At 37.6% G+C, this 27,633-nt stretch overlaps 1 protein-coding gene across 1 annotated transcript in view; it reads left to right on the forward strand.

Annotated features, from left to right (window-relative positions):
- Positions 1-27,633, forward strand: part of LOC131692447 (ankyrin repeat and BTB/POZ domain-containing protein 2) — a 277,153-nt gene that overhangs the window by 103,125 nt on the left and 146,395 nt on the right. Inside the window, exon 3 of the mRNA XM_058979500.1 lies at positions 3,324-3,345. The gene's annotated coding sequence lies outside the window, so the exon portion shown is untranslated. The remainder of the gene's footprint in view (positions 1-3,323; positions 3,346-27,633) is intronic.

A 27,633-nucleotide genomic window follows, 5' to 3' on the forward strand; every position in this document is an offset into this window, starting at 1 on the left:
CAGAGTCGCCCTAGGTTGGCTCTAATATTTACAAAATCCATACAAAAGTGACAGCTCAGAACGCACCTAGAGCGACTCGGCTCTAAAAACGAAATCAGCATAAAATTATCCAAATGATCTGAAATGTGGCATCTGGGCTTACTTTTTTTGCTATGCCCTAGTACACATACATACCGCCAACTTATCCCTGCGCCGGGGTTAGTTGGCAGGTTTCCCGTGTTCCATATTTTTGTCTTTGTCTTTATATTCTTGTAACTCTTTGATAAAATTTCAGGAATGTTTTCAACAGTCTGCCCTTTTATGCAACGTGTTCTTTTTACAAGATTTCCTCATTTAGAAGCGGTAAGAAATAAAAAATGTAAACACCTCCAACTAGCCCCTGTCTCACATTTTCGTTTTTGCTCAAAAACAGTACACTATGTGAAGTGCGTCGTTCCATATTATATTCTCCACAAATAGAAAGAAATGGCTTTCACATCATCACGAACACGAACTTTTTTTGCGAATAGGGCCTTAATTAAGTACCTTTCAATTCAAGCCCATTGCATAAGCCAACTCTCATCCAGTACGGTTAACCAACACCAAAAGGGGGCAAAATGAAATTGTCTTGCTTCTAATATGGGTGCGCGCAAAGTTGAACTATTCGGACCGAAAAGGCCTCTACAAACTTTTAGTTACCCAACAGGCGAGTCAGGTTGAACCACATGCTTCTGTCTTTACTAAACCCAAAAAAAAATTAATCTCTGACACTTGAACAATTTATTACTGCAAGTTGTTAAAGTGTAAAAAGAAACGTGCTGTATCCATTTTTACACCAACGTGTAATAAAACCAAACGCATATATAGCGCAAAACTAACAGTTGGGCACTGTCATAATTTTGTACAACCGTTTTCCACCAATTTGTCGAAGCAGCAAAAACCAATCTACCAAACTACCAATCAGTACGTCGTACTCATGCCAACCCATCGCTGACGGCCGTCCGACCCCAGTAATGACCTCCTTGCGCCGAGACACGCCAGTTGCACAACACCGCCCGCCGGCCGCACAGTGTGGTCCAGAGCTGTACAAAGCTGGTTAAAAGATAAAATTTCGCAAACGGATGATATCCTCATGATAGTTTCTGGACAAGAAAAGCTCATACTTTTCTGAGTAATATGTGGATGATTATTGAGACTTGAAACTTATTTTTTTCAAGGAATATTCAGGATTAGCGTGTACGGCATAGTTTTACTGAACGTTTTACTAGTCAGCTGAGAAGCTTTATTGATGTTCCTAGGTGTCTTTTTCTTCCTCCAATTGAATTATCGAACGATTATTCGGGGAGAATTTCGAAAAGAACTAATATATATTTATTTTCTGGAAACTTCTACTAGTTTTTAATGTTTCTAAAAAACCATTAAATAATTATGACACTTAATTTTTCTAAATATTGTACACTAGATCGAGAAGTAGGTATAATATCATTGATTCACCCGAAAAATATAGTGTTTGGTAACTTAATTACATTTTGCTATGGTTCCTCACCACATGCCAGTTGCATTAGTATTTGTTAAGCATCTTCCACATTCAAAATTTCATGGCCAAATTTTCAGACACATGTGGGATAGCTCATAAAATGGTATATTTTCTGTAATTGCGATTAGATAACCAGGGGCGACATTATGTAACAATTTCGAATCGACTTTTTCATACAAGCTTGCATACAATAAACCTTTCGTTTCGAGATGCGTAATGTCACCCCAGGTTTAAGGGCACATCTGCTCACAGATATCGATCTCGATCGTTGAAAACGGAACCACCACCATTTTTTTTTTGCTTTTTGGGAAGTAATTTTTCGACTAGCAAATCTCACCATAGATAAATTATCTCTTCTGAAAATTAATTAATTATTGTAAAAGATTTAAGATATTTTTTATTGTGTATTAAAAGTTTTCATTTGAAAATAGTAGTCCAATCTTTAGAAATATAAAGGTACTTGTATCAAAAGAAGCGCAATGCGATTTAATGAAACATTCCTGAGCTCACTTGGACAATAAAAAGCAAGAGTCAGAAAACATTTTTGATTTCCATCATTCCATTTTGGGAACACCGTGCGCCGTGGCATTGGATGGCCGCTTTTCGTCGATGGCGTCATTTCACCGAAAACCTGTTGGCCAGTGTATGATTCGTATCATCGCTTCGATGCAAAAAATATCTACGTTAAATTTAATTGATTGCCGTAGGTATTCAGTGCTGAGATAAGTGCACGCACTTTACAAGCCCCGTACCAGGAATAATGGCAGTAAAAGTGAACCTTGAAAATACTCCTACATAATGAATCGTATCGCACAGGAATAATCCCACCCATCAGCCCATTAACGAGTAAAGCACCGATCAGCTTACCATGACTGTAGAGCAAACGAAAAGGGACAGGATTTACGGTTTCGATTTCGTTCGGGAAACTAAATTAGCTGTTGAAAAATTAATTCGAATGGAGCACTATTTGTTCAACTATATATTAACTAAAATGGTAAAAATATTCAAGGAAATTGTAGTTTTGAAGCTGACTAAAGAAGTCGCTTAGCTTCACTTGCCACATTGTGCAATCATACATTTTAAAAAGATAAAATGCTCAATCACATGTTCAATAGTCAATGTGAAACATGTCCATGGCAGCTGCAGAAGACGTCAGTCATTTTGTGAATCCAGCACATTTATAGCAAATCAATGAACTCGCAGGAAGATCTACAATGTAAAAAAATAATGCTTCCCGTTCAAACTTCCAGCCTCCTTCTCACCGCAAGCATATGTACCTACACCGGTCGACCGAAAGCATCTTAATGTGTTCAGTACTTCACATTAAAACGGATACGCCCGAACTAAATTGTACCCGGCAAGCTTCATGGAAAAATAGGCATAAGGCATAGGAATCCCTAACTAATAGCCGGGATTAATTTTAACTGGATTGAAATGGTTTGTTTTGCTTGCCGCTGCTGCTGCTGCTGCGCGGGACGAACCTCGTGCGTAGTCGCATCGAGCCGAGATTCGTGGAGAAGCGAACTGAAAGCTGCTTACATTATATACATACCCACAGGGAAAGACGTTGCGAGGCTTAAAGTAATCGCCTTAGACATACTCACGCCTGCCATCAGCAGCGGGAAGCTTGAAGAACTTATCGGTGAACGATCTCGACTGTGAACCTAAATAAGTGCCTCGCTTAGTTGTTATTACTATTTTAAGTTGGAATATATTATAGTGCGGTTTCTTTGTGTTATTTTGTTTTTTATGAATCAATTAAACTATCATGCAGGTAATAATTTATTTCTTGTTGTATTTTTTTCAGATTACTCGCTGACAATTAAAAGGTAAGTTCCATATCAAGCTAAACTGAGGATACGGAAGAAAAAATAGTTGTTTTATAAATTGCAAATTCATGCTAAAACTTCATAGCTGGTTCGATGCAAACAGTTTTCGTGCTGAGTTGATTTAATTACTTCAGGCTAGCTCTAAAGCGACAAAACTGTAAGAAAGATCAGGCGTTTGCTTTTCCTGCATCAGTAATCAAAGGTAGGGGACGTTGGTGCCACATGACTATTATTTTTCTAAAATATATCCATTCTACTTCAAAGGTCACATAGGACAAATGGTCTAAAGAACAAAAGATCCAAAGAGGCAAAAAGTCGAAAACATACGAGTTAGAAAACGACAAAACAATAAAAGGAACAATTGTTAGAAAGGCGTAAAACGACAAAGGAATATCTTACAATGAATCGGTGATTATCGCAACACCTTTGATTGATTAGTAGATCGGCTACAGTTATTGAAATGACACCAAAGTTTTACAGTAATTGAAATTAGGGTTGGGAAATCCGAGGCATTTTTAAAAATCGATACTTTCGGTATTGAACACTAAAAAAACTGGAAAACGGCAATCAAAAATAGACAAAGTGTAACAAGTGGTATTTACAACGCAAACATATTTAACTTGGTTTGATTTCAATTCATAGTAGACTAACAATGTAATTGTTCAACACTCGTTAGTAGGTATTCTTTATTCTGAAACTAAAATTCATCCGATTAACCGAACTGAGATAAAGTTGTGTATCACCCATTAGAAAATCATTTAATATCGGTGTCAACTTTCCGACAGACGCGCTAGTACACAGAGTGCGCACCCCTCAGAAAAACAAGCGAAAGCGTCTTTGAACACCAGCGCCTACTCGTTCAGTGAGCCATACGATCGACTTCAAAACGGTCAGACATAAAATTTTCAACAGAATATAACTTCTGAAGGAGTGATTATGGACAAACGGTTTTAACTTCGTTTTGTAGGTGAAACCTAGCCCTATTAGAATAATTGATAGTATAATTACATTTTTTGTCGATAGTAAAGTTACACGGATTCTAAAACAGGATAAAATAAAATCAAAATCAGCCATAAGTCTTTTCACAGCATTCATAGCTATTTAATTAATCTCTTCGAAAAAGTTGTGTGTTTTGTAATGATAAAAATACCTTCGAACATTGTTAACGCAAAAAACATAAATAAAAAAGTTATACGCAATAATAAGAATTGAAGGAGTTCATCATAGAAAACATCTCATAACTCAATTACTGTGACAGAGACAACATGTCTTCTGCAAAATTTTTGAAAATACTCTCCTCTACAACTTTGTCGAAGACTACCAAGCGCCATCTCTTTTGGTTCAAAATGTTAAATTTTCTATAGCCTACTATGATCAACTTTTTTCAAAAATAATATTGCCGAAAGATGGCACTTTTTATATACACAAAAAATGTAGAATATGTGAAATCGCTAATATGAACAGTTTCGACTTTAATGAATTAAGTACCTCAAAACGCTGCCTTTTTAGCCACTGTGCGTTGGTTAAAGCAGTGTCTGCCATCTTTGTTCAACGCATTGAGTCAAATGGTAGCGCGGCAGTAGGGGCACATTTGTGTTATTATATTGGTTCTTAAGAACGAAGCAAAGCTGTTGATGTCAAGTTTTACGCATTTCATTGATTGTAGGCCGAGGAATGAATGAATTAGTGAGGCACCCTGTTTAGCATGGTGAAAAGAGGCACTTTACCCTATCAACTGACATCACTGAAATTGTTCAGCTGAGTAAAGCCATGTCAAGTGATCCTCGAATTTTTCGCAAAATCACCGATCTTCATGAGGTATATTTTATTGTATAGGGATTATGGTGAATAGCTTATTTCGTTAAAATTCCTTTTTTTTCTTTAATATATTAACCCTTAAACTTTATTGCATGATAAAATTGTAAATTTTATGTCTTAAAAACTACTGAAGATAATTCAACGAATTTTAGCACACTTATGGAATGATATTTGCACTATCTTATAACTATGTTTTTACTTTATAATTGTGTGAATAACGGTACTTTGCATCCATTTAATATTTTCAATTGCATTTTTTCTTGTGTTCTTCACGCTAAAAATTTGCAAAACGTATGTCAAATTATGCGGCAATCTTTCACCTTCAATAATCTGTATTGATAATTTTTCATTTTTGTTTCTATCGAGAGTTATGGAGGATTTTGTAACAGTGCGCTCTTTCAACGCACGGCCCATTTTGATGCAGCCCGCGAGAACGTTCATATTGGCAACGTCGCACGTCGCTGCGTCAGAATGCGTATCGCGTGAGAAGTGCGCATTGCATGACTAAATGAAACCACATCTCTCGATTAACGCAAAAGGGCAAACTTTTCAATACGGATTATCGAATGTGATTTTTTTCCGGATATTTTGAGATTCGTTAATTTTTTTGACCGAGGTGCACAACAAAAATTATAGTTGTTTAATGTATTTTTTATTATTATAATTTAACGTTACTAACAATTAACATCTTTAAAAACACTTTAGTCTACGTTATATCCAAATTCTTTTTTAGTCTACAACATTAATATTTGAAAGCGGAAAATCTTATGCCAACAGCATTTTATTTCACGTTTTTATTTTCACCGAGTGATATTACCTTTAAACAACGATGTGTCTTTATAAAAAGTTTACATAAAATCTGTTGTTCAATCGCATCGATGTTGGGGTTTTTTATTATCACTAATGCTTGTGTTAAATCTGTTAATTGGCGGTTCTCCAAGTTCTGGTAAGATATCATTTATTTTTGTCGAATTTCATTTAATTATCAACGATCTTTATTTCAAAATCATCGTTACAGGTTTCCGCATGTACCTGTTGAGTCATCGAATATTCCAGTTCCATTACTTTGGCAAACATTATAATATAATGTAAATTTTCCTATATTTTAAACGCGTTATAGAGGAACCCATTACTATAAACATGGGATGTAAAATTGAAAATTTAACGAAAATTGTGTTTTGTTCATGTTTATATTTATTTTCGTTGTATTTTTTGAGCCCATTACGACATATGCTACACATGTGTTAACCTATATAATTTAAAATTTATCACTCCACATGGATGCCACAAAAACAAGATACGACGAACATATTTATGGTTTTTTTAACGGAATACATCATCCGTGTGATCGACCCATATTTATGAGATAAAACAATCGAATGGTTTTTTGAGCAAATATTGTCTATCTTGAGATAATATAGCATTTCGTCGAGTTTTCTCTATATGGGAAACACCCTGGTGCGATCGAAACAAAAACAAACGTCAAAACGTTTTCTCACTCGCACTGATGCAAATTAAATGAGCGCGTAATTTAACGCGCGACCCGATGATACATGGCGGAAAAGTCGCTATGTGGATTTAAGAAAAGATTCGAAATATACGATGCTACCTCTCAGACAGAACTAACTGAAAATAAAACGTGGTGAAGTATGTCAATTTGCGAAAAATATTTCAACGCAGGTTAAAACATGCCCACTGCTCAACTTTGCTCATCGGCTGGCAACATCCGAGCGCGCTTGTCCGAGGTATTGAGTGACAGAAAATTAAATAACTCCTGAACAATATAATAACGCTAAAGAGCATGCAAATTACTCAGAAAACATCACTTTCAATTATCCATAAAGAAAAACTTGTCTTTTTGCTATAATCTCAAAGATGCCAATTTTGAACATGAGATACGCTCCTTCAAAGCGATGCGCATTAGGAGGTTGCGTCATGCGGCGTTGCCAATATGTACGTTCTCGCGGGTTGCATCAAAGTGGGCCGTGCGTTGAAAGAGCACACTGTTACAAAATCCTCTATAACTCTCGATAGGAACAAAAATGAAAAATTATCAATACAGATTATTGAAGGTGAAAGATTTTCGCATAATTTGACATAAGTTTTGAAAAATTTTAGCGTGAAGAACACAAGAAAAAACACAAATAAAAATTTTAAATAGATGAAAAGTACCGTTATTCACACAATTATAAAATAAGAATATTTTTATAAGATAGTGCAAATATCATTCCATAAGTGTGCAAAAATTCATTGAATTATCTTCTGTAGTTATTGAGATATAAAATTTTCAATTTTATCATGCAATAAAGTTTAAGGGTTAATATCTAAAAGAAAAAAAAGGAATTGTAACGAAATATTTATACCAAAAGCTAATCACCATAATCCCTATACAATAAAATATACCTCATGAAAATCGGTGATTTTTCGAAAAATTCGAGGATCACTTGACATGGCTTTACTCAGCTCCGGTTATCGTTATTTCTAGGCTCCGTTCGCGATAGATAATAACAGCAAATATTATAAATAACAATATAGTCCACTCTTCCAAATCTCATACGAATCATAGAATGACAAAACGTACGTCATCTCGCGACGAAAAAGCATTCTAATCAATCATTTTTAGCATACCTGCGTTTAGTGTGTACTGTGAAATTAACCCTTAAATGCGCAAGGTTGGTTCAAAACAACATTGCGAAAACCATCTCGAAATTATTATAGTAACGTATTAAAGCTGTGAAACAATTTTCACAAAATTTGAAAAAAATGGTTTGCGCCTTTAAGGGTTAACTGTCAAAGTGAAATCGATTGCAGGGATGCCAGGTTTACACAGATTTTTAATGTGCTGCACATATTTTTAAAACTGCTAGAATTCCACAGTTTTCTGTTATTATAGCGCACTTCCCACCAACCTGGGCTCCGCAGTTTCAAAGTGCGAGAAATAAAACTGTTATTGCGCCGTGGGCAACTACTGGTGAAGATCTGTCACTTGCATAAATTTGTAGTGTACTAATGATCTTTTGTGTCACCGCGGCGCTAGTGTGATGTCTGTTGTGAAACAGAGTAGTGGACTATATTGTTAATTTAAAATATTTGATAACAGCACAGGTCGCACGCACTAGGAAATTGAGGTTACCTGTTTGATTAGCTTTTACTACCGGAACAGACAGGCTGCTCTGAGTAAGAAGCTGACATTGAATATCAGTTTCTATAAAATATCATCGCAGACCACCACAGGCAAAACATGAATTGGTTCACTATCGCTATAAGCATACCTGTCCCATGTTCTATGAGATTCCCTGTAAACCTGGGACAATTGTCGTATTTTAGACGCTTCTATGCTAATTTGGACATTATCAAAATAATAATTTGGACACACCGAATATGATCGAATACATTCTGGAAACGGCAAAGTTCATTCAACTAATCCGAGATTCTGCTGTTTCTATTTCAGTATATTAAATATAATTAAAATATACTTAGCTTGGAGGGTTTCCAAAGAAAGTATGCATGGAAACTGATGTGAGTTTGGTAATTTGTGAAGGTGGCCATTTTTCCCGGGACTGCCGGAACCTCTCATCGTGGTCAGTGTTGCCAACGAGACTTTCAAAGGGCGGGAGTAGGGTTGATCGCAGGTGCAACCAACCGCATTACGCTCAGTCACCACCGAATAACGGATATGATTATAATTCGGGAATATTCCCGAGACCCGGAACATCCGGTATTATCGATAGTTGACAATAACTTTAAAGAATCTTTTATTTGCCATCAGTGATCTAGATCTGCCGATCGTAGTTATATGATGTTCATTTCAGTAGATTTGGAAACTCTGAGGTATTACGGTTGTTCCGGTTTATATGGGAAATCCAAGTAATGTTACATATATTTTAATTTGTATTGCATCATTTGGACAACATGGGAGTACCAGTTTAAATGGAAATTTAATGTGTGACCACACTCTTCAACCCGTAACTCCGGAATTGGAATTCCGATCAACAAAAAAATCAATGCAGCCGATGGGAAGGTTGTACCTTTCATTTGAGATTATGTTTGTCGCATACACACACGCAGATATTTTCCGATCTCGACGAACTGAGTCGAATGGTATAAGACGCAATACCCTCCGGGCCAGGATTAGGTTGGCGATTTTCAGTGTGATTGCATAACCTTTCTATATGAGACAGGCAAAACATGTTATAGCACAGCGGTTTTCAACCAACCACGGACTCTTTGGAAATCACCCTGGATTTTTGCGGACCCCCACGGTTAAACATCGATTTTGTAGGCTATCAATATATTATTTTAAGGGCTTCAGCGTGAAAAAAAACACTTTTTTCTGTGATTTTTTAGAACTTTGCCTGAAGCGATATGATCTAAACTTTTGTACATTATAGTATATCATTTCAATAACATGCTGTAATTTTTCTATACAAAAATATCGACAAAGGATTCGGCGACGAAGCTTTTTGTAGAACGTCTGTACAAAAACATGATTTGCGATGTTACCTGCCATTCCAAAACTACTTAACCGATTTCTTTCAAACTTTGCATACACATTCTGTATTAAAAATACCTACCCCTACGTTGAGTTTTTGAAATAAATGTTCAATTAGGAGTTTTTTGCTCATTTTAAATAAAAATTACTATTTTTCACGAAAAATTCCGCCTTTTTATGAGTAAACACCCCCTTAAATGAAAAGTTTTCTCAAGAACTTAACGTAGAGGTTAGGTATGTTTAACATTGAATGTGTGTGCGAAGTTTGAAAAAAAAAACGGATAAGTAGATTTTGAATGGCAGGTGATACCGCAAATCATCTTTTTTCAAAGACGTTGTACAAAAAGCTCCGTCACTGAGTCGTTTGTCGATATTTTGCATACAAAAATTACAGTATGTTATTGAAATGGTTGACTATAATGTACAAAAGTTTTGATAAATTTGCTTCACGCGAAGTTCTAAAAAAATTCGCAAGAAAGTGTTTTCACGCTAAAACGTTTACCTTCCCTTAACACGTTCCAGATCTATGGCTAATTAACCCTTACTAGGTCGGAATTGGTCCAGTTCCTTCTACTACTTCATACTTCATAGTTGGCATTCTGAATGCATGCTGCGAAGATTACTAATTATTACTTTTGCATCGAATGTTTCAACGGGAAATGTTATGCCATTCTTGTCTCGTCGCTGAATATACTATCAGTACAAGAAATTACAAACTCACGACCTGAATGCAGCATTTCCTCGTTGGTTGGGTACGTGCAGTTTTATTCCAGCGACCGGGATAAGTTATTCTGAGGGAGCAATCAGACAAGCTAAAAATTAGGTCATCGTCGAAACGTGCCCGTAAATAAGGGCATCTTCGCAGCGGACCCACTCGTATGACGAATAAATAAGAATGGCAAGATCCCATAGCATACGAACGGAATTAAATTTGAAGAAAACTGTAGGTGATAAATGGTATGAAATAAACGTTAATTGAAAATTATCGCCTTTCTCGCGTATTTTCCTCCTTTTACAACCCTCAGATAATCGGAGCGGGGAAGGAGAACAGCGAGCGCGAAAGAAATATGATTACACAGTTGCAGCCTAGGAATGCCCGTAAAGAACCGTGCATTCGCGCAAACATTCCTATAGCTAAAGCTAATTGCGACATTCGATCTAGCCGATTGCTTCACTTGCCTAGCCAGCAGTGGCGATGGGCTTGCTTGAGCCACTTGTCTGCAGCGGCGGCACAGTAACGTAGTGGGCATTGAGAAAACAGATTTCTGCTGGTTGCTGCTGAGCGCAAAAAGAGGATGGAGGGCCGTTTAGAAGGCACAATTAGGTGACCGTGCTCATTATGCTCTATTTGAACAATCAAGTGACTATAATTTACGTAATCGATATGAATGTTATTTCCATGTTTTGCGCTGAGTTACTTACTATGCTTATTGCTTTTCAGCGGTTATTAGACTTACTTTGACTGCACTTTTGTATTGCGCATAGTATCGTGGAACTAGTTTTGACACGACTTAATCACATCGCAAATTTGATATGTCGATGATGTTACAGTATTTTGGGTCATTTAACAACAGATATGCAATTAGCCAATTCATAAAGCTTGGGATTTTCTAATTAGGTTACTCGAAACTCAATCGACAATATTTTGTGGGAGTAATTCTTCCATTATTTTGAACTGTCTGAATTACATACAATTAATCTTGCTGTTATGAAGTAAAACAACAAAAAACCGTCGACAATTGCAGCTTTCTCCAGTTCTGCCCACTCATCAATTCCGTTGGAAAGCAAAATGATTACAAAAAGTTGTACCGAATAGTTCAACTTGAGCGATTCAACCTGCGCTTATCTTTCGCGCTCGCGTCGGCATAAATTAGAAAATAATTATAGATATGCGTGAACGGGAAGGCTGGGACTCTTTTGCAATTCAGTTAATCGAAGGCGCTCGGCACAGTTCCTTCTCGGCGGCATAATTTTGCAGTAAGATGTCTAACGGCATCTGGGCGGTGCTCTTTGGGACGACGCTATCATCACTGCCTCTATATACGGGGATTGGAATGTGTTGAGCATCTCATAGTTGTCTTTTTTCCTTCAGGAGAAACCTCGGTTATCAGTTTATCATAGTCACTGGACTTTTTCCAGTTATTTGCGTTCGCCGTTCGGCTCAAGCTGTAAATCTTGAACATTTGAAAATTTATTCCACCGAGCACGTTCTGGAGGTCGGAGATCGTTAAAACATGTTTTATTTCCCATATTTGTAACCGATCCAAGCAATAGCTTAAATCTTCGTCCCGTAATCGATCTAATCGTCTTAAAATTAAATCGTCTCGGCCGTCTACCGGATCGAAATCTCTTCCCAATAATGGCCTAGAGTGGTAAGCTAAAAAGTATCATTAACATTCACCCCGGCCGAGGTTTCAACCTGTTTGCGTTTATTGATCGTCCCTTCCTGTCTATGACCGAACCCTCCACATACCGGTATAAGGACAAACATACAGCATAAGCGAGAGAGAGAGAGAGAGAGAGAGAGAGAGAGAGAGAGAGAGCGAGAGGCAGAGTATCAAAATAAATTAAAGCCGAAAGCTTTATCGATCTAGCAAACGCTCATTATACGTCTAAGGCAGTTATACCAAACAACACATAAATCAGTAATAAAAGTTGTAAACTTCAAGTGAGTTTTGAACGTGGCGAGCTGTACGAAGAAGAAAAATACAAAGGCAGAGTAAAATTCGTTTTTAATTTTATGGTTCGTCGCTTTTCCACCTCCAGGGCTTTACATTTCGGCTCGCTCGGAAGAACAATCTGAATACTACACCTTCCAGCTATATAGCCTCTAGTTACAAGGCATCAACCCGTTTATAGGCACGCAAGTTATTTATTTTTCCCATCTCTATGCGAATCGAAAATGGAAATGGAAAAAAAAGATCCCAGGAAGAGAACTAAACGATAAGATTGTTATTCAAGTAAACTATTTAGATTGACGAGAGAGCAAATCTACGACATCTGAAGTGATTCGCGTGTGTCATTGATATTTGGTTCGACTGTAATTTCGCGGTTTGTGGCATTTTTATAACCGCTTTGAACTAGTAAGTTTCCTGTTGGTATTAATTTGTCGAAACAACGTTACTGTGCTATTCCAACCACTTTCTGAATGAGTTGAACGAACTACAACAACAATTTATTTCTTATCATTGATTAGCATCATACGAACAGGTCTGTTAGTCGCGATTTCGTTCTTATCTGTATTTAGAGAATTTCAGACTCACTTGGGTGGCAATATACAAAACAATCTAAAAAAGGGACTGGGGAGTATACAAGCCTCCCCTCTCTTCTTTTCATTTTCTGACTACGTCTATGTTATTCAGCAATTCATTCGGAACATTTCATTCAAAGGTACCAAGTCTCTGCGATGAATATATTCTCATTTATTTAAGTTTTTAATGTCGATGTCGGTGGTGCACCGGCAGTGTTGGAAAAAAGTAATCAATTTCTGCATTTGGATTTTACCATAAGTTTTAAAATCGTTATAACTATTCTTTGAAAACTCGTAGCTAGTTACGGTCTTCGACAAAGTTGTTAACCAAGGCTTGAACTATAGTTTTATAAAGCTGGTTTTTCATATTCAGTGAAATAGCAATCTTTATTAACGTAAATGCAAAATAATTGATTTCCCCATATAAAATCCCGTGCAAATTTTGAACGCAATGCGCAAAACCGGGAATCAACCAACCGCTACCAAACTTTTCACAGGCATTTGGGACCACAAAAGGAACTAAAAAGTGCTGCGACCGCTAGTTTAAATCATTTTAAAGTTTTCCCATACAACCTCGAGCTACTCTAGTGCATATGTTCTCCGTTTTAGGAGCGGCTCGAAAAAATGACTTATCCGGAACTGACGAATGAAACAGAAATCGAGTAACTCGTATCACAGCTTTGTTCCCCCGTCAGCGATGCGCTGGAGACAAGGGACCAATCATAAAATACGTAACGCAAAAGTTTCTCAGAATTGACTCCCCCTTCCCCCATGTAACAAATTGTCACAAATTTCCCTAGCCCCCCACCCCTATTACGTAAAAAAATCTTCGAAAAGAATTTTTTCTTCATTAAAAACTTGTTACGTAACGTTCTAGCTTACTCCCCCTTCCACATATGTCAGAACATGTCACAATTTGTCATACCTCTTCCCCCCTAAAAGCGTTACGTAATTTATGAATGATCCCCAAGTAGTACGAAGAGTGTCCAAAATATGACGTAGAACCCATCGAGAACGCAAATTCATGAGGGCCGGTGTGGAAAAGCCAATTTCTTCTTTCTTGCATAGAATTATCAGGAATGTATTGGCTCAAATGGCACGTTCCCCGCATGTAGTCGGGAATTTGTGTATTGTCGTATCTTCTCATAGTTTCCCTGATCGAGTGGAAAGGAGAAGGAGGAGAGAGGAAGTAAAATTTGAAGGGAGGAAAAATAACAGCACAAAAACATACTGTAGCCTATATTTACAACATTGTATGTCTGAGTTTCAGTCGTCCAAACACGGTATCGTCTATGAAATCGTCTTTCGAAAACTCGAAATCGCAATTGCGCTACTGCTGGGCAGTTGCATATCAGGTGATACGAGATTCCGTAGTCGGATTTACAAAGGTCACATGAAAATGACTCAGTGCGTTGAATAGTTGCCATGTGATGATTGAGTTTGCAGTGGCCGGTTAAAGCCCTGGTCAGCATGCCGCAGTGGAGTTTCGAAAAATGTAGGAGATTTTTGGAAATCATTGGGCACGGTTGCTCCAGTAACGCCTTTGTTTGGAAAAACGTTTGTAGATTTCACCGATAAATGCGGTGCTTGAACGGCGCCCATGATTTTTTATCTTATTCAATTTGTCGAAATTGACAGGGAGGGATCAGGACCAACGAAATCAAGCGCTGCATCTGCCCTGGCCAATACGTTAGGGTTATTCCATTCATTCCCAGTAAAACCTTAATGTCCGGACACCTAGACAAGATAGATAGTGTTGACAATGCATGATTCGTCGATTTGGGTTCGGCACGCGATTACTTTAGACCGTGATTTGTACATCCTATCGGAGCTGAAGCTTATTACTTCACCGGACAAGCTCTGTTGAAGGACCGATTGTACCCCGTGCATAATTGTGAAGATTTCTGCTTAGAATACACTACAGTATCTACCTATCGAGTGAGGCTGTTCCAGGCTCGTGCGTAAGGGGAGCGTTTTGGGGGTTCAAACCTCTCCCATGATCGTTTTGAATTACTTTTAAAAATTTATTAACTTCCTGTTCAGGGAAAAATATACTGCAAACCGTTTTGACACATAAAATGTCATTGAGCTGAGTCACTCTAGAAACAAGTCGATGAAGAAAACTGGGAAGAAACTTTGCGAGGGTGGCTGGAAATGGATGTATCTCAAGTTGGACGGCTTGTCTGGTGAATCCGTTCACGTTTCGAGAACAGTTATGAGTAAACCGGTAAGGTTGGAGAAAATCGTGATATCGTTTTCTGGAGAAATTTCACCGCCGATGATCACTGCGCCGGAGTGGCTGACAGCTAAATGGATTGCGCAAATGGGCATCCGCATCGGGAGAATTACCGCCGCCGAGGAACTCTCAGTACCAACTAGCAGATACATAGGAACGAGTATCTTTAAGAAGGAGAAGAAACCCAGCAAATGTGCTTGTGAAGAGATATTTATTTATTTATTTATTTCGATATTTATTTATTTATTTATTTCGTATCATCGGACGACTATAAATGATTCGGATGGGAAAAAGTCCGTTTGAGTTGGCCTCCTCCTACCAGGCGCCACCCTCAAATGGACGTAAAAACCACTATCTTTTCGTAAGGTTAAAAGTACAAAGTCAAGTAAATTTACATGTCAGGTTTCTTATTACTAATACACATAATAATCACAGTAAACGCAATCTTCTTAAATTGTTTGCAAATATTTTCGAGGAGTCACCAAACCCAAAGGCACCGTCAGCACGAGAAAAGGTTCGAATCATTGAAGACAATGGCTCATGGAATCCGAACGATGTCCGATGGAACCTCGGCAATAATAATGATGTATCTCGTGTTCTTCTCGCTACTCGGAAATCTAAGCGGGACAGCAGTTCAGGCGCATCACATTCTCCATTTAAGATTTTCATCAAGGTAGCTTGCTGGATACTACGACGACATTCTAATGTCTCCAAATTGAGCAGCTGGCAACGATCACGATACGGTGGTAAATTTAGCGGGTCCCGCCAAGGTAAGTTCCTAAAAGCTTAGCGTTTAAATCTTTTCTGTACTCTTTCCAATTTTAAACACCAAGTTAGGTGATGCGGATTCCAAGCCGGTGAGACGAACTCGAGGATTGGTCTAATCAATGCGCAGTATAAAGATTTTAGACAGTACGGATCCGTAAAATTCCGTGAAATCTTCGAAATGAATCCCAACTGCCGATTTGCTGTCGCAATTATGTTGATCATATGAGAATTGAAGGACAGTTTGTGGTCAAGAATTACACCCAGGTCACAGACTTCATTGACTCTTTGTAGCGCAACCCCGTCGATACTGTAATCGAAGATTAACGGATCGTTCTTCCTATGAAACGTCATCACGGAGCATTTGGCAATACTTACAGTAAGCTGATTCATTCGACACCACTTCACAAAACGATCCAAAAGTGCTTGCAGCTGGTGGCAGTCCTCGACTGACTGGATGACTAAGTACAGCTTAAGGTCGACAGCAAATATGAGCTTGCACCCGGAACCTAACACTACTGCTACATCATTAAAAAATAGTGAGAAAAGTAGTGGGCCCAGATCTATTGGTAAATGGAGCCGATATACAAGAGTCCAATTTCACACAAAGCGTTCTGTGTGTAAGATAGGAGCGTAGCCACGATGTAAGCTTGTCGGACGCTCCTAACTTGTACAACTTCTTGAGAAGAATTTCATGGTCGATTCGGTCAAAAGCTGCTTTCAAATCTGTGTATATAGTGTCCACTTGTGTTTTCTTCTCCATGCAATTGAGGCAAGTTGACGTAAATTTGAGCAGGTTTGTTAAAACGGATCGCCCGGGCATGAAGCCATGTTGGTCTAGGGAGATGAAACTTCCTGTACGGCTGAGGATGAAATGATTGACAACAATTTCAAACAGCTTAGATCTACCTGAAAGATTCGTTATTCCGCTGTGCTGTTTGATATTTCGCTTATCTCCGGCTTTGAACACCGGGAATATGTAGGATTGCTTCCAAACGTCGGGGAACTTAGCCTGGTCAAATGATTGGTTGAAGATGCGAGACAAAGGTTCAATCAAAGTGATGGCACAGCGACATTAAACAGCAGCTGGAATCCCATCCGGTCCAGGGGAAAAAGAGCTTTTTAGCTTTCTTGCAGCTGCTATTACCATGTCGGGTGAAACCAAAAAGGTACTTAAATCAGCGATATCTTGCGGAACAGTTCCTAATGCGATATCGGTTTCCTGATCAGACGCTGAACAGGGAGCAAAAACGGAGGCGAAATGATTGGCAAACAGGCTGTTGCAGTGGACGACGCTGCCTTTTCATTGGAAGGAACGCTGGAATTTTTCCGTTTAGAATTCACAAAGTTCCGAAATCCTTTAGGATTACTTCGTAAGCCTACTTAAACTCGTTGTACATACGATCTATACAGAACAGCGTTGAGATTCCGGTATGCTTCACTACCAACGTGAAAGTCGTGACTTGTAGCCGGCGATCGTTTGCGACGAGTTTGCGTTGGCATTCATTTCGTTTTCGGCGAAGGGATCGCAACGTCGAAAGACTCCACGCCGGGGAAACAGGCTGCGGTTTTACTGGGAGATTATTATGGAACTAGTCCTGAATTACTCGGCAGAAATTTATAGTCATTGCATCTGCATCGCTGTTTCCTAGATGCGTTGACCAATCCAGATGGAGCAAATAATCACACAGCTCGGAAAAATCAATTCTGCGATAATTCAGCTGTTGGCTAGCTGGAACAACTACCGGCATAGCCGGACAACTAGGCGATTGCATCATGACAACTATCGGAGGGTGGTGCGTGTCGACAGGTAGAAGGGGGGATACTGACTTTTCGACCGAAATGTTGTGGTCCATCGAGCAGAAAACTAAGTCAAGGACCCGTCCGATTTGATTGGCATGTACATTAAACTGGTTAAGATGCAAATCATTATGTAATCGTTCGTCCCTTTCCCTTCGTGGAAGCCAAATTGTGTATCTGACAATAAGTCATTTGCTTCCACCAAATTGTCGAGGCGGAATAGGATAATTTTTTCCAACAACTTCCGGAAGCAGGTCAGCATTGCAATAGTCCGATACGAATTATGGTCGGAGGTTGGCCTTCCTGGTTTTCAGATGGCGATGAGGAACAATGTTACCCTTAAGAAACTTGTTAAATAAATTCAACAAGCGTCTCTTAGCACAGTCTGGCAGATTCTTCAACAAGTTTAATCTCCCTGGCCCTGGGGCGTTATAGTAACGTGGTAAGAGAGTAAGTGAGAACTGCATCATCGAACAAGGCGTTTCGTTCGCGAAATCGGACGGTGATGCGACGCGATAGGTCTTTTGTGCCGGGCGGAATCCGGACAAATCTTCTTGGCGAAATCAAATATCCAACGGTTTGAATATTCCATACTCTCGTTAGTATTGTTTCGGTTTCGCATACGTCGGGCAGTGCCCCAAAGAGTGCTCATCGATGTTTCTCTCGTTAGCCCGTCAGTGAACCGGCGTCAGAAACTACGTTTCTTGGCTTTCATCAAACTCTTCATTCGCGTTTCTAACGTCGCATATTGTTGATAGCTAGCGGGTAACCCGTCGTGAGCACTCTGTCCCACCACGGATTAGGCGAACGTTTTTGTATGTTCGTGCCGGGTACGGAGTTAGCCTGAGCTTGATTCACGCTGTCGAGAATCAAGCCATTTTGGCTGGTACTTTGTTCTTGAATAGATTCGATGTCGTCGAATATCGCGGCAGTATAGCCCTTTCAATCGATATTTCGTGTGAGGTCATACGAAATATTGATTGATATTCCAATGGTTTTGAGCCGTTACTGATTGATATTGCGATCGGCAGATTGTCGCTACCGTGAGGATCACGGACTACATTCCACGTCCACTTTAACCGCAGTGATGTTGAGCAGAGGGACCAGTCTAAGACGTTTGGGCGCGCTGAGCGAGTAGGAATCCGTGTTATTTTACCCGTGTTTAAAATTGTTAAATTGAAGTTATCGCAAAGATTGTGAATTAAGGAAGACCGGTTATTATCATAGAGGCAACCCCCTGCTGCACCGTGAGAGTTAAAGTCGCCTAAAACTAGCCACGGTGCAGGGAGGGATTCTAAGATGTCTTGTAGCCGTCGGTACCCAACCGCGGCATTTGGAGGAATATATATGGTAGCTATGCAATAGCCTTGACTTTAATACCTGTTATCGAGGGAAGGTTAATTCTGTAGAAGGAATAAGACTTTTTAAACCCAGAACGCATTCTTCTATAGGAGGTGTCTCGATACAGGCGAAGATTTTTACAAAAGTTTGCTGAAAAGGATGCTATGGGTTTACTTGATCCCTTCAAACACGTCGAGATTTGATCACCTTCGCTATGATTCATACACACCACTGGACATAACATAATTCTCACCAACACCTACACCAATTGAAATAATTGTTGCCAGAAAATAACAAAAATTATTTGTCGAAAATGAACGCTTACTCGTACAGAAACTTAACCATAATTGTTTACTACAGTATAAGTAGCAACCACATTTGACGTTCCTCGACCATTACAACTGACAGCTTTCAAATAATTGATCGGATTTTGGGGAATTCGTATGAAAAAGTCAGATGAGAGATGCATAATATTTAGTAACAAAAATAACAATATCTAATCACAACAATCTAAGCAATACCACAATCCATGCACAACATTGAATATGTAAAGTGCCTATTTTGACCCTATTAGGGAGAGTGCCACACTATTTCATGAATTTGTAATTTCATTAATTCAGCGTGTTTGCTTTGTTTTTTGGAGCCAATATAATAGCAAAAATGGCCGAAGAATGGGGAAATTCTTCTGTTTGAGCGAAGCGAAAACTTCAATAGAGTGCCGCAGTTATCGCATTACTATTTGAGCCAATGTGTTGATCTTTAACCATAGGCTTGAAATGGGTAGGGTGATAATAGAAACAGTGTCAAAATAGACTACATGCTCATTAAAGCATGTTTTCAAAGAGGAATCTAGTGTCCTCAAATTGGGGATCGAGTCTCCACTAATCTAAGCATTTTCAATTTGTTTGATGTTTTCCAAAAATGTTCATTGTTTTCCATTATTTTTTTATGATTATCAGTCATCCCTAGAAACTATATAAAACTACAAAGAATACCTAATTTTTTTATCATTTCGCGAAGTTGGATTGAAAAATAGAATAGGGGATCAAGTCTTCTCAATCCCCTCTATTAGGTCACTTGAAAAATGCAAAATAAATGTAACACCGTGTTATTGCTTGAAATTCGAACTAAAAAAAGAAAACACCAAAAGGGCGCAAAACTTAGACTCCGCCAAGGGCGCCAGAAGACAACGCTACAGCACTAATCACAGGTTAATATTAACAAGCCCCTAGATACTTGAGATCGGGATCGAGATTATGGCTTGACTTTCAACGTAATGAATTTGACTAGAACGAACCCACAAAGGCAATATGTAATCTATTTAATGAAAATTATGAATATTTTGACTTTTTTATATCCAGTGACGCATATGTATAAGATAGTGAAATTGCTTAATATGTGTTTACCAAAGGACAGTTAGAATTTTACGCGCAGGATTGTTACAACAAACATCCTCAAATGGGCTTTTCTCATCCACAACTTTATTGAGACCATTATGAGTCAGATGGTGTCAAAATGAATAAAGATATTTTCCGTGCATCCTAGAAGTCTGCAATTAATTCGATCATGATCCGTAAAAACACACGCGCTGTTCAGCTACGAAGAGTGTATTTCGGTAATTTTAGCTATTTTTTATTCAAACAAATAAGCTTATAAGCTCCTCAACAAGTTTTGCATTATCCATTCCAACGCCAGCAATATATCAAAAACGTTAATCTTGTCGCCCATTATACGTCCAGGCAAACAACTCACAAGTCTAACACCTGCCATTATCTCTCTAATTTGTGTATGTTGCTTTGCATAAAACCTTCGGACACGCAAACCTGCGAATCTTTCCAAAGAATGACCACTTGTCACTAAAGCACATTGTACGAGCTTCCTTCTCGGGGCAATTTAAACACAGCGTTTATCTCCCGAAAAGGTATGATTAGAATCATTCGTTTCTTTTAACGAACTAATGATCGGATGTGGCATTTTGTCGTACCTTTAAAAACCGATGTATCGTTATTATGTGTCGGTAGGGACATTGCATCCCTACAATAAGTAATTGCGCAAATGTGTTGCACTGCGGCCCACAACGCAAAAGAAAAGGTTTTGGCTCTCAGAGGTCAAACTAAACAACAGCTGCTTCGTGGAATTTTAGATCAAATGAATAAAACTTCAAACTGGTCGGAAGCAAAAGCCTTTTGATGTCTCAATTATCGACTACAAGATGCGCACTTTTCGGATATTGTAACTTTCATGCCTGGTGCATCATAATTTTAAGAATTTGCTAATTCTACATTATTGGCGAAATTCAATAGTATGCGTGCAGCAATAATATAGAAATACTGGCAGTAAAACCTCTTGCAGTATTAAAATACGGCGTGGCGAAACTGCAACGGAGAAAATAAAATAAACTTTTTAAATTAGTTGTTAAGCCCAGCAACACACAAGACGGAAGTGGCTCCGAACTTACTGGGCAATGAAGAGAAATACATCACAAATTATTACTTACTCACATTCGTCTGAATATAAAACAACACTATTCCAGCAGAAAATTAATCATTGATTTGATGGAGAAATGAAAGGTGATACATGGTAGCTTCTGCAGTGCATCACCGCCCAAAATCTGCCAATATGTTTCATGACCTGCCTCATTACAGCTGATAGCATCGTTCCAACACTGAAGAAGATAAATTACGGTAACAGTCGTGTTGAGTTTACCGTCGTATTTCCAGCTGATTTTTTGTCATTAAATTTGCGCCGTTTCTTGCAAAAGTTCGAATGAAGTATCGATGATGACCGGATGGGAAAGGGAATGGCGATGGTGGCAAAAATGTTTACAGCGGGAGCGGCAATAATTTACAGCTCGCCCCAACATGCGATAAAGTTTACTCACAACGGGTGCGCTAATGGATTGTGCCAAATTCACCAAGGCAAACGCTGCTTGCTAGTTTTGGAAATACATGCATCTTATATTTAAAAGGTTTTACTAGGCGACTGCTACAGAGGATACAAGGTCACTCTAAATATGGACACAGCGTGTAAAAAGAATGAATTATGACTCAAACTGGAACAAGCTCAGTTTCTTGTTCTACCAGTAATAGCATTTACTATGATATATAAATTTTATTACTATCACTGCGCTGGCGAATACGAAGCTTCGATAAATAATATGCAAATTGCTGTGTTCCACTGAAACAACTTTAAAGCAACTCATTTATTACAAAAACCACACCTGCTGACAGTTAGTAGCATGATAGAGACAATTTAGAATTATATATTATGAAGTTAGCTCTCTTCGATTTGATTACATATTGAACAATCCTTTTCCCATTTTTCGGTGACAGTGAATTAGGTGGAGATCAGGAGCAGAGGGTACTCGTGTTGTCAAAATAAAACTATAACCCAAATGTCATGAGAAAGAAATTACTGTCGCGTCTTTTTTACGAAGCTTTCAGTCGTCTAGATTCATGTCTCATTTAACTATTTTTTTAGTTTGTTACATCAACAATGGCAATATGGTCATCAGAGCCGTGTTCCCTTCATACGAAACTCACGTCACGGGACCACCACGAAAAAGCAAAAAGGCTACACATTTAAATTGAGTTATACATTGGACGAACGCAATGACAGTGGAAAATAGAATTATGTAGTGGTTTGTGGCTGTGACTGGAGGCATACAGACGAGCTAAAAATGTCACAATCATACAAAATGTCAACTACGATACAATTAATGTTTTCATAGGCTTTCCGCTCTGTAAGGTTGCTTAATGGTTTACTGTTGCGAGGTTAATGACTGTGGTAAACAGTTGGTGAAGTAAATTAAATGTGCAGCATAAAAACATGTCAGTCAGTAATGTTATTTGATTTTGAGCTTAGGTTATTGACTGTTGAATCGTAACTTACCTTGCACAACTAGGATATACAGACCGATTATTCGTAGGGTGCAGAAAATTTTCGCTTCGGATAATCGAATCAAAACAAATGTTTTTTTATCTTCATTAAATATATTTGTTATATGTTGAAAAACAGGATCTAAGGTACATGCATCAATGTTTGACTAATGGAACTTTTTTTTGGTCGTTTAAAGAAGTGAAACGAATATCGATCAGGTTATGTTCTATAAAGTGATAGTAAGACATGCAAGACAAATAGGTTATATAGCAAACTCCGACTTTTTCTGCAACAAATTTTGTCAGGTCAAAACCCGTTTTTTCCAGTCAAATTTAAGACAAAGTCTTCTCATTTAGTTCTCTTATGTTACATGAAGGAATTTAAGCAAAAGCCGTTTGCTAAAGTGTGTTAAGAATTCAAAATGGCTTAAAATAGCCTGTTCTTAAAGTGATTAAAAAGTTTCGATTTTTTTTTAAATGATCCGTTAATAGACCGACTCCGAAGAGTTGTGTAGAGTTTTATATCATACTTCAGATAGTCCCAATCAATATGAAACAAGAATGTTCAGATTTTGTCAGTCTTCAATGCATAATGGAGCTGCCAAAATCGGTCCTTGTATTCATTCTAAAAATAACAGAAAAAAGCACAGATTTTACAATTTTGTTCTTCCAGTAATTATAGCTGGCGTCAACAAGAAATTATAGTTTGTAGCCCATCGAATAGGTGCATAAAATTTTATAGAAAACTGCATTGAATTAAAATATTTGTCGATTAAATTAAATTTCTTTATTTTCCCAAACTATTGTAATTTTTACGAGAGCCTAAAATTTTATGCTTCCAGAAATTGTACCTGATATCAATTTCTATCGATTTTTCTATTTAAATATTGGGGTATAAAAAGTTGCTTTTTGTTAAAATGCAAAATTTCTGTATTTATACGTATTTTTGTGAATATATTTTAAGAACATAAAATTCTGGTCTTCTAGAAACTGTAGTTAGTATCAATTTTAAATGATTGGTGTGCGAAAATATGTAAGCCATCGCATCGAATTCAAAATTATATGCTAAATAAGTAAAATTTCTGTATTTCTGCGAAGTTTTCATTATTTTTTAGAAAATATTTATTCTTTCAGAAACTGTAGTTGGTATCAAAAAATAAATTATAGATGTTTAATGTAGTTTTAGAAAAAATAATGTGCGGATAATCGAAACAATTTCTTCGCATGGTCGGACTACGGATAATCGAGCCATTTTCTACGGATAATCGAGTTACGGATAATCGAATATGGCCTGTATACTGACGAGTATTGCCTGTTTCTATAGTTACTCTAACTCAGACTGCTTGTGCAAAAATGCTCCGGAGCATTTTATCTGTTCAGCAGTGATTCCAATATGTCAGTTTTAACTGGATTCATTCGATTTTTTATAAAGATTAAGTCAAACGGAATTGATGTTCACTAGGAGGTTGATCACGCCACTATCTTTCACCCTGTAGTATCCGACGGCAGAAACCAAGATATGATCCACTGAGTTTCTGCTCATAACGGCACATCATGGAAAAACTTGTAAGGAAGATGCTGACACCAAAGCACAGTTTTTAATACCAATACCTAAGCCAACGGTTTCAAAATTTGTGGCAGCCGGTTCAAAATCAACAGCCAACGCCGAAGCTAATATCAATAAAGGTGGGTCTACGCTTATGACCAAGAGGCAAGAAAAAACATCAACAAACACCGCGAATATCAAGACAGCTTTAACGATGATGACATGAATGACAAGAAAGAACTGAAGGATGCCCAAGAAGCAATAACAGACAAATGTCGCCCCGCCGCGATAGAAAGTAACAGAATAATGCACGCACGAGGCACTCGATAATATTTATTTGTTTTTATTTGTTTTCGTTGTTTTGTAAATATATAAAAGGCTTACAGCTTCATTAAACTAATGTTCTGAGCCTCTGAAAAATGAATTGGATAAAACAATTCATTCAATGCAGATTGGAAAAGCAATATGCTGCAGATTTGCTTGAGATATTCAAGTCTAAGCGCTGATTTAATTGGCAACAGATGTAATTTTCTAACAACATTCCGCTCGGGACAGTTTTTTTGCAATATTGGCATGTAACAATCTGATTTCCGTAAGTATACAGCGTGGTCTTAGCATAAGGACTGACAACAGTTCGAGCAGCAGAGGGAGAGATAACTTGGGCATTCCGCATTTAGCTTAGCTTAGTTGATTTTCCGTGAGTTTTCCGTGATTGACCAAAGCCCGTTGAAATTGCATATTGAACCAATTGTATGATACTTGGGAGTAGTACATCATACATACTATAATCTTATCATACGTGCAACCTTTAGATTAAGATTATAGTATGATCAATAACGTAGATGGCCACGCCCATGCAGGTCAATATGAATGCTGTTTTAATAGACATTTTAATAATTATTCTTCCGCGGGGTTTTACAAAAAAAGTCTCGCGATCAATTTCCGAGAATTTGAACTCCGAACAGCCAGCCATCGAGAGTATTGCTTCTTATTGACGCTTCAAAGAACATTTCCAAAGTTTGCAATTAAAAGTAAGCGTACGAAATGTATAAAAGATATCCCAAAAGAATGTGAAGTATTTCACTGCGAAATGTTAATAACAAGTTGGCATCCTAACTCGCCCAATCAAACACGTTTCCATAATTAGGTACAATGCCAAATTCAATACGACATGTATCTTATGCGTAATAAATATAATAAACACAACGACAAGGGCTCTTAATCCATCGGCAGCCCAGAAGAAGAATGCGGTTCAAACTCGAAAGAGAGTACTCTGCGGCACTGTATGATTTTGAGGAGAGGAGCAGGAGTTCAAAGTTTTAGCTTCCGATGGCCCCACATTTTCTGACAGAGTGAAGTTCTGGAGTGTTATTAGTAATAACGGCTTATATCAAAATCCTTTCTTCAATCATAGCTATTGTGGGTCCAACTGTGTTCGGTATATGTTGCTTTTCGTGACGTCACTTTTAGTCGATATCGAAAAAATATCGGGTTGAGGTAGCATGTTATCAAGAGCTGCAATTTCAGTTCTAGCTGTCAGATCGCCATGAGAATTTAAATAAACGCTTTAAGGAAAATAAATAAATGCATATATAGTCCCTTGACGAAAATCCAGTATTCCATATTTCATGCATTGATTGAAGAACATAAATATTTTATTCACTAAGCACTAGTAAAATGTCGATTGCCTGTCTATTTCGAAGGCCATTGTTTATACTTTACTATTGATTTGATTTAATATTCGATATTTCTCACAATGATGCTGTCCTATGCTGAGTTCATCGATATAATAATCGCAGAAAGCATTCTAAGGGTTATAAGAAATCTAAGAGTTATAAGAAATCACACTGCACGGGGGTCCAGAATATAAATTTAGCAGGAATTTTAACTTTTTGCTTAAACTAAATCACTTAGCGTTATTATATGTTTACGACAATCTTCATACTTTGCGAGGTCGTTCTTAAACAGAAGTTGGAGTGGTTCTAATTTTAGCAAGATCTAACATTGAACATTTTAAGATTTCGACATGATTTCCTCCAATGAAGTTATAGAATAACACATTTTAGACAAATTGGGTACTTTTCATTAAAGTAACCTTTGGGTAACTTGAAGATTGTTTTAGAGCGCATAATTTCTTTTAATACACCAACCACTAAACTGTTTTCGTTTCAATGTTATGAGAAATTTTACATAAAAAATGTCACTGCCATATCAAATATCATACTTTGTAGTATACATCACTAAAAACAGCAAGTACATATTTTTATATATTGCAATGTTTACTCAAAAATAGTTTATTTTTAGTAAAAAGTATACACGACTTTCTAATGAAAGAAGGTAGGGGTTCAGTAACTTGAGACAAACTGTTCTCCTTCAAAATACCTGAAAGTTTTTCTAAGGTCATCTTAAAGAAAAATGAACACTGCAAAAGTTATATAAATAAAACCGTTTTCTAAGAAACACTTTATTTTTTAGGCAAATTTCTTGTAAAATGAAAAGTACAAGATATAGAACTCGCGTGTCTTTGACAAAGATTTTTCAAATGTAATTCAATTTTCAGAAAGACTGCGAAACTCTATCTTTAACCATTAAAAGTTAAGATTTAGGAACTACCCTATCCACTATTTAAAATAATAGAAAAGTCTTGTAAAGAGAAACATATTATCGTAAAAACAGAACTATTTATTTTATATTGTCCAATGTCAACGTAATAAAACACCAAATTTTTAATAATAATGCATCTGCTTCTAACACAACAAAACTCTAGATTCTATTATTGAAAAGATATTACTTATAATATCAAAAAAGCATTTCTTGAAATCAATTTTGTGAAATTTAAAAAAAAAACCGTTGTCGCCTAAGGCTAAGTTGATTGGTTAAAATTTCCGCAAAATGCATTCTGGACCCCTATGCGATATTAAAACAAGGGTTTCGCAATACAGAGAAGTAAATTATCGATTTACAAAAAAAGATTACCAGCTACGATATGCTGGTCTCGTCATAATATTTTGATTTATTGGATATTTACATGGAACAAGCAAACTCTAATTGGATATCTGAATAACTCCGCAACGTACATATTTTAGACGCTGTCTATAAAACCTGAAACCGTGTTGCATGTATCAGGTGTTTGTACACTGTTCAAATCAAAATCTAATCGAC

This window comes from Topomyia yanbarensis, chromosome 3 (genome assembly GCF_030247195.1).
Source record: "Topomyia yanbarensis strain Yona2022 chromosome 3, ASM3024719v1, whole genome shotgun sequence".
Classification (NCBI taxonomy): domain Eukaryota; kingdom Metazoa; phylum Arthropoda; class Insecta; order Diptera; family Culicidae; genus Topomyia; species Topomyia yanbarensis.